This window comes from Halichoerus grypus, chromosome 12 (assembly GCF_964656455.1).
Source record: "Halichoerus grypus chromosome 12, mHalGry1.hap1.1, whole genome shotgun sequence".
Lineage (NCBI taxonomy): Eukaryota > Metazoa > Chordata > Mammalia > Carnivora > Phocidae > Halichoerus > Halichoerus grypus.
The window spans coordinates 100770844-100789022 of NC_135723.1; the positions used below are offsets into that span (position 1 = coordinate 100770844).

General features: G+C 43.6%; 1 long non-coding RNA gene across 1 annotated transcript in view; it reads left to right on the forward strand.

Annotated features, from left to right (window-relative positions):
- The first annotated feature begins 245 nt into the window (after positions 1-245).
- Positions 246-18179, forward strand: part of LOC118542169 (uncharacterized) — a 46446-nt gene continuing 28512 nt past the window's right edge. Inside the window, exon 1 of the long non-coding RNA XR_004920453.2 lies at positions 246-1840. This is a non-coding gene — a long non-coding RNA (uncharacterized LOC118542169). The remainder of the gene's footprint in view (positions 1841-18179) is intronic.

The window sequence follows — 18179 nt, forward strand, 5'->3', positions numbered from 1 at the left end:
CGCGGCCCCGCCCCCAAACACGCCCACGTGACCGCCGCCGCCGGCCCCGCCGCGGCTCGCGTCAGCACCGCCCTCCCCGCCGCGGCGGCCACCCCCGCCCTTGAAACGCACGGGGCTGCGTGCGACGTTTCACTTTAAGGGGAAATAGAGGGGACGCCAAGATGCCCCCGGAAAAGTCACGACTGAAACTCGCTGCGTCATGACCCTCCCACCCTCTTCCGCCGCTGTTTAATTACGCCAATTCTTCTCGGGCGCTGATTGGATAATTCTCGCCCGCCCGCGCGATGACGCGGCGGAAACTCCATCTCCGATTGGGGGTGGCTAGGAGGCGGAGCCGAGGGCGGGGCTGCTCGCCCACAGCTAAAAATAAATTCCGGCTGCGACCCCGGGGTTGAGCGCGAGTGAAGTTTGAAGGATTCCGACGTCTCAGAGGTGGGGGGCGGGTGTGAGGGGCGGAGAGAAACTAACTCCCCAGTGATTGGTTAGAGGGGGGCGAGGGGCGGGGCAAACTGTGGGGAGTGCGGTGATTGGTGGAACGTTGAGCGATTTGTGAACTCGCGCCCACAGAGCCCTTAAAAGGCGCGAGGCACGTAGTTATTGCAGGCTGGGTTGTGGGTTGGCTGCTTCCTTTTTGGTGTTTTTTTTAATTTTTAATTTTTTAACCTCTTCACTCTTTTAGAGTTAGTAAGACTAGGATTGAGGTTGTAGGTGGTTACTAGGCGTCATCCTTGGATGAAAGACCCTGGGAAGAATGGAATATGCGTTAATTCCAAATCTTACACACTTCTCTACAAATGTGTGTGCCTCCCCCGTTCTGGTCTCGGCCTTGCCCACGGGCGAACCCGGCACGCTTCACAGAAAATACCCAGCGCGATTCAGCATCTCTTTACCTGTCAACACCTGAGTGGCTAATTAAGTAGGCAAACTCGAACACCAGCCGTCGCTGGCTGAGAACGCTCCAGAACCATCCTTGCAGGGGGGGAGTCAAGTCTGCTGGGCCTGCCCTCCTGTGCGGGCTGACATCTCCGGGAAGGGGACGCCGCTGTATTTCCCACAAAAAGCACACGGGCAACCCCTTTTTCCACTGGTGCTCGCGAAGAGCACCGGTGTTGGAGTAGGGGGAGGGAAGCCAGCGCTGGAGGCCTCAGTCATGGGAAATAAAGGTGGAAGCCAGGCCTGAGAAATGAGGATGCGCTTGGGACCTTTCCAGCCAGGGAGACTTCCATCATGCTTGAGCTTCTTGCCCTTGGTGGTTGCTAAAGAAGCAGATACTCTTGCTACTCCTACAGATGTCCTCTACTGTCCTCAGGCTGTTTGACCGTGTTGGGACAACCACCTGCTGGTCACAGCCCTTCGCCTTTCCCAGGAAACCCAGAGGAGTGGCAGGATTGAATTCCTGGGTATGAAGATTCAGAGGTGTGACTGTCCCATAAATATGCCCTGTTGAGTTAGAACACTGGCATTAGGGCAGAATCCTTCCACCATCTTGCTGAAGTGCTTCTAAGAGAGGGTTAGTGTGTGTTCACATCCTACGAACTCTACAGATTGAAGTCCCAGACAACCAGCTGGAACTGAGAAATATCTGTGAAATTCTGTGTTTTGTCTTAATGGGTTTTGCATTCTACTCTATATTGAGATATTTAAAAACTTCAGGTCTTAAAATGGGAATCTCCAGGAAAATGTATCATTTTTATCCGGTCAACTCGGATGCCCCTTACCACAGTAAACTGATGAACTGATGCTACTAAACTCCTTGGTTGGCTGTGAAATCAAATTTGTGGGTGTTACCTTTTATTTTCTTAAATAGAAGAACAGAACAGAAAACAGGTTGCTCGAATTGGTAAGTATTGTTTTGTATTGTTTCATGATGTTTTGTTGTGTGTATATGTATTTGTAAATGTGTGATATGTGTTTTGGGTACTGAGTTCCATTGTAAAATGTATTTCTTACTGTGAGTTGCCTCACAGAGTTTGAAAGTGTTGCCCTAGCCTGGGAATATTAGGAGTCCAGACTGAGAAGCTCCATTGTAAAGGACAGAGTCCTTAAAGAAATGTTCCAGGTGTCCTAAAGTCATTAAGGTCAGATCCAGGAATTGTGAAGATTCCATTATTCCAGAATGGGGAGAATTTATTTGGTTTAAGAAATGACTCCGGTTCCCTAAAATTACTTGTGATTGACGGTGTGAATTCACGTAGAAGTGACTGACTGCAGCCAGACCTTACAGGAACATGGTGGGGAGAAACGTGCTTGCTTCTGAATTCAGAGTAGTTCTACTGATTGAGATCACTTGTTAACTGTCTAAGCAGCTGGAACTTCGGCCACCAATCAATATCTCCTTTGCAGGTTCTGCTTCTTCAGGACCGTTCTGTCTTATGGTCTCTGCATGCTGCCTTCCCTCTGTGTGTCCTTCCACTATATTCCATTTCCCTGGGATCTAAGAATTCTGTCTCTTCCATTTAAATTCCAGAGAGAAGACATGATTGGTTCAGCTAATTACCACTATCCCTTGAGTGAGGAGCTCAGGCTAAGCCTGTAGATTTGCCAGGAAAGCCTCCATTGGCCTAAGCCTCCAGCATTGCTGGGTATGGCAATTGCATTTTTTTGAAGCATGAACTCGTCGTTATTATGGGAAAATTATAATGTCCAAGTTCAATGACATCTTATTTCTAGCTTCAACATTTTTTTTAAATTCCCTGTGGTACTATACAAAACTTATTTTTATCTAACACTAGGTTAGACAAAGAATAAAACTGCTGTGCTTGCTTTTGCTAAAAGGACATTTGTGAAATGATTTTACCTTTTTACATGTGGAAGGGTGACCCTAAGTGCAAGTGGATATGAAGGTGTTTTGTTGTTGTTGTTTTGCTTCTCAATATTTGATGAAGGAAGACTGGAAAAGAGCTACTCTTAATCATGGCATAAGCCAAATTAGACTGATCTGTTACGTCTCGCTCATATAGGCTATTATTCAAATCAAACAGTGCAGATTTGGGGAAACAGGCCAAGGTCATTGCATTGTGTGGTCTTATGGATGAGAGAGTGGTTTTCTCAGCAGGATCTTGATAGGCCTGTCCTCAGCATCCTGGCAGGAGGCCATCCTAGGGAAAGCAAGTCCCCGACCTGCACTGGGATGAAAAATATCCTTTTCTCTCTGATGCCTGGGATCAGTCTGGCTCAAACCCTGAGGTACAGAGTTGCATGGGGTGCCCCCAGAGGCGGGAAGTGGAGTAAGGCTCTTAGGTCCATGGAGGTAGGCCACGCGTAAGGGAGGAAGTTGGCTCAGCAAGGAACTCTGAGGACAGGTTTAGATACATGCAGTAGTTGTAAAATGTTTGCAGCTGTTAGAGGTTGAACGTGTCCTTCAAAAAGGTGGGCCCTACTCCAATATGACTGGTGTCCTAAGAGGAGAAGAGACCCTCACACAGACACAGAGCCCACAGCCACGTGAGGACAGAGGCGGGGACTGGTGTGATGCTGCCACAAGCCAAGGAACACCTGGGGGTCCCAGAAGCTGGAAGAGAATAAATTTGTGTTATTTTAAGCTACCCAGCTTGTGGCACTTGGTCACGGCAGCCCTAGAAAACAAATTAAAAAAAAAAAAAAATCCAAAAAAAAGAAAAAGAAATCCATCAGTTATCCTCAAATCATCAGTAAAGTTTCATTAAAAGTTTGAAACTAGTTTCTGGTGGGCCGTGAATGAAATTGGCCTCATCCCTAACCTCCAAAGCCAGAGTGCACCTCGTAGGAGCTTTCACCAGTCCCTGGTAGTGGTCAGGCAAGATGGCTGGAGCAGAACACCTGTTCCTAAGAGCCTGGGGGATGCTTGAGACGAGCCAGGAGGCTAATTCTGTGCAATAAAACAGGTGATGGCTTGTGTCAGTCAGGCTTGGATTATATAAGCTCTTCAACTGCGTGTTAGATGTGGAATTTACTCACGGTGTTCACAAGCTACCCGAAGTTATAATTACTGTTTGAGGAACGTGTTCACTATTGGTTCTTCCTCCTATGGGAAGACGTCTCAGTGTGGGGTTTATTCTAGCATGTTGGGATCCAGGGAGTTTCTTTCATTGGTGTGCAGGGAAAAAAAGAAAAACAAAATTTCTATTTTTTTAAACATTTTTTATTTTTAACCTTTTTTTTTTTTTTTTTACAAAAAAGTCAAAATTGACAAGAGCATTTAAAATATAGATTCACATCCACATCATTAATGATGACTATGTATAATTACATCTTGATGTTAGCTAATGATATATAGTGAGTATCCCTTAACAAACAGCAAGATGTTTAAAAACTAAGCATCCAGGGCGCCTGGGTGGCTCAGTTGGTTAAGCGACTGCCTTCGGCTCAGGTCATGATCCTGGAGTCCCTGGATCGAGTCCCGCATCGGGCTCCCTGCTCAGCAAGGAGCCTGCTTCTCCCTCTGACCCTCCCCCCTCTCATGTGCTCTCTCTCTCTCATTCTCTCTGTCTCAAATAAATAAATAAAAAATCTTTAAAAAAAAAAAAATAAAATAAAAACTAAGCATCCAAAACACTATGGCAGACTTTATAAAGTTTTTCTGCAACTTTTTTGGGGGGGGGAGGAAATTTCAAGCATATATATAAAACTAGAGAGATTGGTATAATGAGCCCCACACAGCCTCTTACCTACTCAGTATTTACTGAATCATGGACCATCCTGTTTCATCTATACTATACCTGCTTCTCCCACCCGCCCATGGATCATTTTGAAGCAAATCCTAGACATCATTTCATTCGTAAATGTCAGTATTTTCCCTGAAAGATGACTCTCTTTAGAAAATAAAATGTACCATTTTTACACCTAAAACAAAACCAGTTAAGGACTTGTTAATACCACCAGATATCCAGACTATTCGATGTCTTCTAATGACTCATAATTTAACTGTTTATTCAAATTCAAATCCAAAAAAAGCCCATATAATGCAGTTTGTTGCTATATGTCTTAAGTTTTTAAAAAATAAACTTTATTTTTTAGAACAGTTTTAGACGTACAGGAAAATTACAAAGATAGTATAGAGAGTTCTATGCCTTGTGCCCAGTTTCCCTCATTCTTAACATCTTACATCAGTGTGGTATATTAGTTAGAATTAACCAATATTGCTACTCTATTAATAACTGAAGTCCATACTTCATTCAGATTTCTTCAGTTTTCTCCTAATGTCCTTTTTCTGTTGCAGGATCCCACCCAACATTTACTCATCACATCTCCTTAGGCTCCTTTTAGATGTGATAGTTTGCTCAGACTTTATTTTTTGATGACCTTGACAGTTTTGAGGAGTGCTGCTCAGGAGTTTTGTAGATTGGTATTTGTCTGATATTTTTCTCAGGTTTAGACTGGGAATTTGGGTTTGAGAGGAAGACCACAGAGGTAAAGTGCATTTCCATCACATCATATCAAGGGTGCAGGCTGTCAGCGTGGCTTATCACTGTTGATGTTGACCTTGATCTCCTGGCTGAGGTAGTGTTTGTCAGATTTTTATACTTTCTTTTTTTTTCTCCACACCGCTTTCTTTGAAAGGAAATTACTGTGTGTAGCCCTCACAAACTGGGGAGTTATGCTTTACCCTAGTTTCCTTCTACCTGAAGAATTTCCTTTGGCATTTCCTGGAGTTTCCTGGCAACAAACTCAGCCTTAATTTATCTGAAAATTGTCTTTATTTCATTTCTTTAACTTTTTATTTGAAATAATTATAGATGGAACCGCCTTTGTGGCTCAGTTGGTTAAGTGTCTGCCTTAGCTCAGGTCATGATCCTGGGGTCCTGGGATCAAGCCCCAAATTGGGCTCCTTGCTCAGCAGGGAGTCTGCTTCTCCCTCTGCCTGCCACTCCCCTTGCTGTGCTCTCTCTCTTTGTCAAATAAATAAAATCTTAAAAAATATATATAGATAGATAGTTTTTAAAAATAGTACAGGGTAGTCTTGTGTACCAATATCCCAATGGTAACATCTAACATAAATATACTATAATATCAAAACCAAGAAATTGAAATTGATACAATCCACAGAACTCATTCAGATTTTTACCAGTTTTACAAGCACTTGTGTTTATGTGGTTTTATTCAATTTTATTACATGTGTAGATTTGTGTAACCAAAACCATAGTCAAAATACAGAGCTGTCCCATCACTACAGAGATCTTCTCATGTTATCCTTTTATTTCTTTTCATTTTTGAAACACTTTTTTGCTGAATTTAGAATTTTAGGTAGATAGCCTGTGTTATGTGTATGTTTTAGTACTTTAGAGTTCCATTTTCTTCTGGCTTCCAATTTTTCCTAATGAGAAATCAGTGATTATATTATTTCCTTTATGTAATACCTGCTTTTAAGACTGTAAAATTTTATTTTATTCTTTTTATTTTTAAAGATTTTATTTGAGAGAGAGCATGAGCAAGGGAGAGGGGTAGAGGGAGAGGTAGAAGTGGGCTCCCCACTCAGCAGGGAGCCCGACGTGGGGCTTGATCCCAGGACCCTAGGATCATGACTTGAGCCAAAGGCAGAGGCTTAACCAACTGAGCCACCCAGCGCCCCAAGACTGTAAAATTTTAAAGATTTTCTCTTTATTTTTGGTGTTCGGAGTTTATGATGTGTTTGTAGTTTTCTTTGCTTTTATGCTGTGTGAAGTTTACTGAACTTCTTAGATTTGTGAGTTACTATTTTTGATCTGATTTGGAAAATTTCCCAGTCAATATTTCTTCAAGTATTTTTCTGTCCCATACTCTGTCCTTTTATTTTGAGACTCCAGTTTCACACATATTAGACACTTTGATAGTGTTCTGCCAGTCATTGAGCCTCTGTTTGTTCTTTTCTGTATTTTCCCCCCTTGCTAATTTAGTGATCTTTAAAAGAATCAGGTAACATTTTTCATTTCTAGGATTTCCCTTTGGTTCTCTTTTATACTTTCCCTTTTCTCCTGAAATTCTCCTCTTTCTACCCAACATACCCTTGTTTTCTCTAGGTTGTTTAACATACTTACTGTTATTTTTAAATCAGCTAATGGTAGCATCTGCAGCATTCACAGGTCTGCTTTTATTGAGTGACTTTTTTCTTGATTATAGGTCATTTTGTTTTCACATCTAGTAACTTTTGTAGTGGGCCTTATGGAGGATGTATTATAAAAATTCTGGATTCTGAAAACTAGCTTTGTTTTAATACTTGCATATGGAGAAATGTATGGAGCAAAGTTCGTTTTTTTTTTTTTTTCCACATGAATATCCAATTGTTCCAGCACCATATATTGAAAAGACTTCCCTTTATCCACTGAATTGCCTTTGTATCTTTGTCAAAATTCAGTTGCCCATATATGTGTAAGGCTATTTCTGGACACTCTTTTATTCCATTGATGTATTTTTCTGTCTTTACATCAATGCTGTACTGTCTTGATTACTGTAGCTTTATAATAAATCTTGAAATCTGGTCATTTTATCCCTCCAAACTTGTTCTTTTTCAAAGTCATTGTGACTAATCTAGTCCTTTGCATTTTCATATGAGTTTTAGAATTGTCACTTTCTATAAAAATCCTGCTGGGATTTTGATTGGCACTGTTTTGGATCTATAAATCAATTTGGCATTTTAACATATTGAGTCTTCTGACCCATGAGCAACTGTGAGATAATAGAAAAAAAAAAAAATATATATATATATGCCCCTGGTTCCTGGCACAGAACTCGTAAAACCCTTGTAACAGGGGCGCCTGGGTGGTTCAGTTGGTTAAGCGTCTGCCTTCAGCTCAGGTCATGATCCCAGGGTCCTGGGATGGAGTCCCGCATCGGGCTTCTTGCTCAGCAGGGAGCCTGCTTCTGCCTGCTGTTCCCCCTGCTTGTGCTTGCTCTCTGTCTCTCTCTCTAGCTCTCTCTGTGTCAAATAAATAAATAAAATATTTATTTTTTAAAGATTTTATTTATTTGACAGAGACACAGCAAGAGAGGGAACACAAGCAGGGAGAGTGGGAGAGGAGAAGCAGGCTTCCTGCTGAGCAGGGAGCCCAATGCGGGGCTTGATCCCAGGACCCTGGGGTCATGACCAGAGTCAAAGGCAGATGCTTAACGACTGAGCCACCCAGGTGCCCCATAAATAAAATCTTAAAAAAAAACAAAAAGAAACTTAACATTTATCTAAAAACAAACAAACAAACAAACAAACAAACAAACAAAAACCCTTGTAACGTATTAAGCGATAAGAACATTAGGAGCGTCTCTTGTTCTAATAGTTGTCTTTGACCCCATTCGTGACACAGGGCTCCTAAAACCCTTGTAAATTTCTAAGGTGATAAGAGCACCTTTTGTTCTAATGAGGTGACTCTGGGTGGGCTCCTGGATGGGGGCTGGTCTCTAGAAAGACCAATGATTAGAAGCTTGGAATTTTCAGCCCTCCCCACCCATCTTCTCCAGAAGGGGAGAGGCACCAGAAATGGAGTTAATAATTGATCATGCCTATGTGGGGAAGCCTCCATAAAATCCCAGTAGTACTGGGTCGGAGAGCTTCCGGGTTGGTGAACATGTGGAGGTGCTGGGAGAGTGGCACCCCTTCTCTCATACCTTGCCCTATGCACCTTTTCTTTTGGGATGTTAATCTGTATCCTTTACTAAACTGGTAAATGTGTTTCCCTGAGTTCTGTGAGCTGCTCTAGCAAATTAATTGAACCCAGAGAAGTGGTTGTGGGAATATCTGATTTATAGCTGATGAGTCAGAAGCACAGGTCGCAACATGGACTTGCAGTTGGCATCTGAAGTGAGGGTGGGGACAGTACTGTGGAACTGACTCCTTAGCCTGATGCTCTCTCCAGGCAGATGGTGTCAGAATTGAGTTGACTTCTTGGATACTCTACCGAGAATTGCTTGTTGGTTTTTGGGGAGAAACTTCACACATTTTGGTGACCAGAAGTGTCAGAAGTGAAGTGTTCTCTGTGAAGAATAAAGGAGACTCCCAGGAGAGAAACGCAGGAGAGAAGAACTGGGTTTTTCCCTACTCAGAAAGGAAAAATCTGAGTTTTTCCATTCCAGCAAGGGACATCATTCTACTTATTTAGGTCTTCATTAATTTCTCAGCAATATTTAGTATTTTTCACTGTACAGGCTATAAATATCTCTTATAAAATTTACTCTAAGTATTTCATATTTTGATACTAATATAAATGGGATTAAGGCATTTTCAATTTTTGATTGTTGCTAGTATACAGAAATACAATGATTTTTGATTATTGATCTCTTATCCTAAAACTTTGCTAAACTTGTTTCAGTAGATTTTTCATGGAGTCCATTGGCTTTTCTGCATAGGTAATCATGTAGTTGTTACTTGGAACATTTCATTTTGGGTGCTTTCAATATAATTGTCTTGCCTTGTTACACTATAACATTGAATAGAAGTGGTGAGAGCGGACGTCCTTATCTTGTCCTTGATTTAGGGGGTAAGCAACCCAAATTCTACCATTAAGTGTGGTGTTTATTTGACAAGATACAATTGGATCAGACCCTCAGACTTCAGCAAGAGATATTTGTGTCTTAAATCATTATGAAAAGAGAAACATTGACTGGTATGCCATTTCTGGAGAAATGCCTATTACCAAGGGAAGGACTTCAGTTTCGAATGAGTACCCTGGGTTTGAATTCCTGCTCTGCTTCCTGAAGTCTGCACAGCCTTGGATAAGCTACCCTACCTTCTGTGCCTCCCAGACCTGCTGTGATCTAACTCTGGTGGAAGGCTTGGCTTGTCATCTTGTCCCTTCCCCTCACCTTTCCTCTTTTCTGGGATTGGATTAAATGCTTGATCTGTCCTCAGTGTGACATATAGTGTATGATAGGACACTGAATATGAAGTTTCCTCTTAATCTCATTTTCCAGTTATTCTGTGATATTGACTTTTCCCTGAATTCTTTCATAATAGTAGTTCATTTCTTGTTACTTGTTCTTAATACGTGGTTTTGGTTAAAGATTTCATTTCCGAAGGGAGGCCAACTTTTCCTTTGATTTTAATGGAGGAAAGATTAATCGGATAAATCTTTTGAAATTAAAGCAACTCAACCAAAACACAAACATGAAAGGAGTATCAAATGCTTCCCTGAACTAAAAGGGGTCCCGTCCCAGAACCAATAAAGTTGGGAGGGCTCTTATTGCTTGACCTTGAAGGAGGTAGCCCAGAAGAAAAGAGAACCAACTGCTTAAGTTAAGAGGAGAGAGGAACAGCCAGCTGGAGAGGAACCAACCAAAAGCCTTGGAGGCAGCTCTTGGCTGGGGGAAGAAAGCAGTCTGATCTCAGTGTGTGGCACACAGGTCTTCCCTGACCTGGGCAAAGCCAGGCTTGGTTCATAAGTCTCCTTTGTTAGTCAGATGTCAGCATGACCAAGGTCAGGGTCAAACAGGAAACTTACAATATGGGTTAGATATTTAAAAAAAAAACTGGTGATGTGCCCAGATAAGCTACAAGGAAAGAAGCCAGCTTGAATTTATTGTGCATAAGAAAATTTGGCTGTTAATTTCTTTCCAGGAGGATTAAAATTTTTAAGATTAATGCAAGCATAAAATTAGTCAACTGTCAATGGTTCAAGAAAATTTGTCATTCAGTGTATCATATACTAAACGGTAAAAATATTTAAACCGGATAATTTGGGGAGTAAGCTGTGTGCCCTGGTTGAACAGTGGATTACCTTATGGAATTTAGCTTAGCAATACATAAATTCTAAACTGAAATATCCCACTCTGATTTGGAGTATAACTGTATTCTCAGTGTTTGCTGAGATAGAAAAGCTTATCAGTAACTTGCCAGCTAATATTAGATAAAGGTCACTACATTAGTACATTGTGTCTGTATGCATAGTTTTATTTCCAACTCAACTGAGCAGATCAGGGCAGGTGTTCCCTGGTTAATTATATAGCTGTTTTCTGGGGAGATCTTGGAAGGTTATTCATGCCCACAGGACTCTTCTGGGGGTTTCTTCCTGCATGGGTTGGCATGTTGTGTGCAATGTGACTTTGTAGTTCTGGCCCACTGCTGGCTGGGTCAGGATGGGCACCTGACAAGGAGAGCCAATTTATACGTCGATCTGTGGCCTGCTCAGAGTTCTGCTCGAAAGGGTCATCTGTATTGCGTGGTGTTTGGCTCAGTCAGTCTGGTCCTCTTGGAGTTTGAATGTAAACCATGAAAAGTTGGCTGTTAGAAGCAGCAGAAGCTGAAAGACCCACAGGGAGATGGGAGCCATGAGCAGCAGAAGGCATAAAGCAGAGAAAGGCACAAGATAGAAACAGTGGTGCTGCCGCTGTTCCTGGGGTGACAGCTGGACCACAGTGGGAGAGCCATGCTCCGAGATGCCAGCTCTGCAGGGCTGAGGTTTCTCTCTGCCTCACCTCTCAACATAACGTCCCCAGGGCACCAACCTATTGCTTCTTCACAAGACCCAGGACACCAAACAAAGGCTTAGCTTATTTAACTGACCTGTTCTTAGCACAGGCGCACCTGGGAGACGTTGCGGGTTCGGTTCCGACCCCCGCGGGGAAGCTAAGAGTGCCAGAAAGCGGGTCCCAGGAATGTTCTGGTTTCCCAGTGCGGGGGTTACGAGCGCGCTGCTGCGGTGTGCGGGCTGGGCGGCAGCCTTGCGTCCGCCACGACCACGAGCAGGCCCGCACTGGAAGAGCCCTCCCTGCGGACGGGCCCCCCGCCCCCGGAGCTCTCAGCGGGGCCGTCTTCCTGCCGCTGGAGGGTGGGGGCGGCGCTGGCGGCCGCTGAGCCCCCCGGGTGCCGGGCGCGGGGTCCCCGGACAACCGTGCAGGTCCCCGACCGACGGCTCGCCCGGCAGCGCGCTTTCTCGGCGGCGGGCGCGTCTCCCCCCAGGACCGCTGCCTTCGGAATGGGAGTCGGGCCTCTCGGGCCCCGCCGCCGCCGCCGCATCAGCTGAGCTTCTGTCACGCGCCGGATCCTTTGTCCCCCCGGCAGGGGACTCGGGAACCCCCGTGCTTGGCTCGTCCCGGAGCAGCACCTGCTCGGCCGGTCCCGTGTGCTCCCGAGCTTGCGGCACGTCGGTCCCCGCTTCAGGCCGCGCTCCTCGTTCTGTTCTGCTGCCGCTTTGTCGTCCCGGTTCGAGAGCGCGGGCGGAGCGGACTGAGCCTCGTTCTTCAGCCCCCGAGGGTTTGCAGACCGGCCCTGAGCGCCGGCTTCAGCTGCGGGCCACCGGCCGCGTGAGCCCCTCGCGACAGGGCGGCCTGGCCCGCGGAGCTCGGCAGCCGGGCGCTGCCTTCCCCTCGGCGGCCGTGGGAGGCCTGGCTGGCGTCTCCTTCCGAGAGCGGGCGGCTCCGTCGGCGCTGAACACCTGGGGCTTCGCGCGGCCTCCGTCATCGCTCAGCTCAGCTGGACCTTCTGGAAGACCGGCCGCTTCCCCGCGCTCTCCTGGTCACGGAGCCGGCCTCTTCCCCGAGCCTCCTGCGCCGGCCTCTGCCCGCTTGGGTTCCCTGGTGCGGGTCTCCCCTCTCGGCCGCCCTAGAGCGGAGGGGAGCGCGGGCCTCGCTCCGGATTCGGCTTCGGCTTAAGGGAATGTGTGGCCGGTGTGGTCTCCTGTCCAGACCACTGTCCCTGTCCCCAGGCCAGCAATAAGGCTGTTTCCCTTTCTTATTCATGTGTTCACCGAAGTAGCACTTTTAATTTCCTTTAAGAACGTCTCCTTTGCATTGACAGCGTGGCTCACTGGCAAAAAAAGGTCCACCCTTTGGCCCTCCTTGGCTTTTGACATGCCTTCCTCACTGAGCTTAATCATTCCTAACTTTTGATTTAGGGTGAGAGACGTGCGCTTCTTCCTTTCACTTGAACACGTAGAGACCCTTGTAAGGTTATTAGTTGGCGTGTTTTCAATATCGTTGTGTCTCCGGGACTAGGGACACCTGGGGGGGGTCAGTGGAGCAGTCAGAACACACACAGTGTTTCTTAAGTTCGCCGTCTTATGTGGGCGTGATTTGTGGCACCCACCTGCGATCACAGTAACATCAAAGACCACCAATCACTATAGCAAATATAATAATGAAATATTTGAAACATTGTGAGAATTATCAAAAAGTGACTCTTGGTGTCATTGAGTGAGCTTGGTACAGTGTTGGCTGAGGGTGTTGTCAGTATTTAGCCGGGACACGTAGGGAGGGAGAGATGGGGGGACAAGTGAGTACTACAGGCAAGAAAAATATTAGGGGGTCGGTAACTAAAAATCTGTAAAATTGAATATATCGTAGAATTTATGACAGTTCATTACTTTTCAAATTTTGGATTGTGTAAGTAGATTTCCATTAGACAAGAATTGTTGATTATGACAATAGTCAACATTTCATAATTTTATTTTTTTCCCTCATGAGCCTCTTTCCCCATTTAAGTAATTTGGCTGCAAATAGGGTAAAGAGCAGAGGCAGTGAAGCTTACTCACCATTGGGATGTAAACTGATACAGCCACTGTGGAAAACAATACAGAGTTTCCTCAAATTTAAATATAGAAATACCATACGATCCAATCATTCCATTATTGGGTATTTACTGAAGGACAACTAAGACACTAGCTCAAAAAGATATATGTATTCCTCTGTTTATTGCAGCATTATTTACAATAGCAAAGGATGAGATCGTGTCATTTGAGACAACATGGATGGACCTAGAGGGTATTATGCAAAGTGAAATAAGTCAGACTGAGGAAGACAAATACCGTATGATTCCACTCATAAGTGGAATCTAAAAACAAAAACAAAGCAACTAAAACAGAATCAGACCGATAGATACAGAGAACAAATTGATGGTTGCTGGAGCAGGGGTGGGGAGAGGGGGATAGAAGGTCGGGCAAAATGGATGCAGGGGAGAGGGAGACACAGCCTCCAGTTATGGAATGATTAAGTCATCGGAATAAAGGGCATAGCATAAGGAAAATATGGTCAATGATACTGTAATAGCAATGTAACAGGACAGATGGTACCCACACTTATGGTGAACATAGCATGGCGTATAAACTTGTCAAATCACTAGTACACCAGAAACCAGAAACGAATGTAACATTGTGTGTCAACTATCCTCAAAAAAAAAAAAAAAATTTACTCACCATTACTAAGTAGGTCCATACAACCAAAGGCTTAACCTTTGATTCAGGCTTCTAAAGGCACTGTGTCTCAGTCTGTTTGGGCTGTTACAACAAAGTGCCATAGATGGGGTGGCTTACCAAAATAGATTTATATCTCGTAGTGCTGGAGGCTGGAAGTCTGTGTTCAGGTTACCAGCATGGTTGGGTGAGGACCCTCTTCTGGGTTGCAGATTTCTTATTGTATACTCATGTGGTAGAAGAAATAATAAAACTCTTGGGGGCACCTGGGTGGCTCAGTTGGTTAAACATCTGGCTCTTGATTTCAGCTCAGGTCATGATCTCAGGGTTGTGAGATCAAGCCTTATGTAGGGTTCCGCGCTGGGCAGGGAGTCTGCTTAGGATTTTCTCTCTCCCTCTGCCCCTCCCTCACTGCACACACGCTCTTGCTCTCGCTAGAAAATAAATTAATAATAATAAAATTCTTGAAAATCCATTATCCAGAGGCAATCACTATTAGTGCTTTGGCATAATGCATTTCTAGACTTACTTCTAATCACATGTCTATCTATAGCTTAAAAAATGAAATACTGTCCATACCATGTATGCATCTTTCTTTGACAAATAGGCACCCATCTCCATAACTCTATGTAGTATTCCATGGTATGACTGACTGTAGCATGCTCTACGAGAATAGCAATTTATGGAGCTTTTACTGGATTCCAACTGTGTTATATACATTATCTCAACTAATCCGCATGCCAGCTCTATGGCGATAGGTATGATTTGGTATCTTCACCTAATAAACAGAAAATTGAGGCTTAGGGCTGTCAGCCTGATAGAGTGCACGTCCATCAAGTGCAGGCTAGAATGTCAGGAGTCTGACTCTAGCACCCGCACTTCTAACCACTGTGCTTTTGTGCTTTCTACCTTTGGGCACTTTGGTGGCTTCCAGAAAGACATATGCCAACCATTATTTTGGTATAAATGTAATTTATCAAATCTTATAAACATTAAATTTTATAGAACACGTTTTTAAAGTAAAAGCAATCAAATTTTATGCCTTTCCCACTGACATTTAATAAACTCAAGTTAGAATGTATGCTGATTCTGTTGGTGGGATTGCTGTGTTCATTCTCTCCGCCCCCCTCCTGTAGTCAGACCTTCCCGGATTTGGGAGACCACGTGGTTCTAAGGCAGCGCTGCTTCACAGAGGCCTCTGGCTGAGCTCCTCAGCTCCTGGCAGGGTCTCTTCCTCTCCAGGCTTAGCCTCGAGGGGCAGTGCCACCCAGGAGATGAAGGCACAGTGTCTTTCCTTCCCAGACCCTGTTTTAGGGCCTCTATGCCACCCCATCCCTTATACCTTCCCCCATGCCCCAAAGTCATACTATGGGTGCTGCGTAAGACCCAGTGTGAGATCAAGCCTTATGCTTTCCCTAGTCGCAAAGCAGTCACTCCCACTTGCAGAAGAGCAAAGCACCTCTCCTTGCAAAGGTTATTTCTAGCAACTGCTAGCTAGGTGTAACTTGAACCCAATACAATACTTCTCCTGGAAGCAGAGCGAATTCCTAAGCTGGTAAAGCGGACCTCCCACATTGTTCGATTGCGATGCTAAATGAAATCGGCAGATATTTTCCAATTTGATTGAGATTATCTCTGAGAAATGGCCAGTTTAATCCAGATTTCCTCAGATGATGCTCTAATGGCACTCTCACTGAGGCTTCTAAATGTGTTATGTCAGCTGGTAGAAATCTAGGAAATGTACTTAAAAGGGGGACAAATCGATTCTAGTCCCCGGAGGGATCAGTACACACTTAAAAATTCAAAGTGTTCAAACAAGAGCACAGGTAGCCCTAGGAGGGTGCAAAAGCTTTCCAAGAGACACACAAGAACAGGTAATTTTAAAGAGGATCAAATTCCAGATTTTCAACTTAATGTATACTATTTCCTACATGGGTCTGCCTGGGAATATGCCTGAGTTCATTGTAGTTCTTTTCCCACTTTACGGAAGTCGGGTAGACCCTTCACCAGTCCTAAATCTTACCAGGTCGCACTGCTCTGGGCATACAAAATATTGGAGCCCCAGGTAAAGGGAAAAACTCCTTTAGTGATTAATGGAAATGTCACAGACCCTTAGAACTTTGTATATTCTTTTTTCTCATACATGTTCATGTTAAGATTGAAGTCTGGTGTTCAGTGAGGTATTTGGGCCTGAGTAGAGATGTTCAGAAATAATATGGGGAGGGGTGGTAAGAACAATAATTTTTCATTTACTTTCCTTTTCCAATCCCTGGACTGGTTAACATAAATCAGTTCTGAAGGAGAGTTTTATGAGAGCAAAGCAATGAGAGTGTCGATAAGAAATAATATCCCCCATGGGGCGCCTGGGTGGCTCAGTCGTTAAGCGTCTGCCTTCGGCTCAGGTATGATCTCAGGGTCCTGGGATCGAGCCCCACATCGGGCTCCCTGCTCGGCGGGAAGCCTGCTTCTCCCTCTCCCACTCCCCCTGCTTGGGTTCCCTCTCTCGCTGTGTCTCTCTCTGTCAAATAAATAAAATATTAAAAAAAAATAATAATATCCCCCAAAACCAGCTTTGGGAAAAAAAGCCTTATCAGAAACATAATTCTTTTCAATTTCTCTCATTATTCATCTCTCAACTCTTTCATTAGTTAGAAAGAAAAGACTTTGAAATAGCTAGAGCAGTATGATAGTTAAGCTGATTCCATTAAATGTAGCTGAAAAAATTTCTTAAACCACAAAAATTTTCAATATACATTGGATAGAAACTAAGGATACAACTTTTATATTTCTTTCACAGTTGGTATGCATTGTTCAAAAATGTTAAAACCCCTTTTATCAAATCATCATGAAATATAGGTACTCAATCATTTTAATTTCATCTTTTAAAATGTTTAAAATTTCTTACTTCCAGGGCGCCTGGGTGGCTCAGTTGGTTAAGCGACTGCCTTCGGCTCAGGTCATGATCCTGGAGTCCCGGGATCGAGTCCCGCATTGGGCTCCCTGCTCAGTGGGGAGTCTGCTTCTCCCTCTGACCCTCTCATGCTCTCTCTCTCTCATTCTCTCTCTCAAATAAATAAAATCTTAAAAAAAAAAATTCCTACTTCCAAAGAGCAAAATATAGAATTACATGCTAGCTGCTTGACCAATTAGTGCTAGTGTTACGTAGTCATACTTTTCTCTTTCACCAAATACATGGGAAAATTTTGATCATATCTAACAAAGTTTTTTTTTTTTTAATGTGTGATTCTTTTAACTTAATTTGAAATTTTAATTCCAGTATAGTTAATAGTGTTAAATTAGTTTCAGGTGTAAAATGTAGTGATTCAGCAATCTATATATTATTACTCAATGCTCATCAACGTAAGTGTACCTTTTTTTTTTTTTTTTTTTAAAGAGAGAACATACAGATGGTGGGGAGAGGTAGAGAGAGAGGGAGAGAGAGAATCTTAAGCAGGCTCCATGTCCAACATGGAGCCCCACATGGAGCTCAATTTCACAACCCTGAGATCATGACCTGAGTCAAAATCCAGAGTCTGAAGCTCAATGAACTGAGCCTCGAGGAGCAGTGCCACAGGATAAGTGTACTTTTAATCCCCTTCACCTATTTTACCCGCCCCCCCCTTCCTCCCCTCTGGTAAACATCAGTTTATTCTCTATAGTTGAGTCTGTTTTTTGGTTAGTCTCTTTTTTTCGTTTTGTCTCTTTCATTTATCTCTTTGTTCATTTGTTTCTGACATTCCACATATGAGTGAAATCACATGGTATTTGTCTTTCTCTGACTTTTTTCACTTAGCATTATACTCTCTAGCTTCATCCATGTTGTTGTAAATGGCAAGATTTCATTCTTTTTATAGCTGAATAATATTCCATTATATATATAATATACTACAGCATCTTCTTTATCCATTCATCTATCAATGGACACTTGGGCTGCTTCCATAATTTGGGTATTGTAACTAATGCTGCAGTAAACATAGGGGTATGTATATCCTTTTGATTTAGTGTTTTTGTATTCTTTAGGTAAATACCCAGTAGTGTGATTACTGAATCATATGGTAGTTCTATTTTTAACTTTTTGAGAAACTTCCATACTGTTTTCCACAGTGGCTGTAC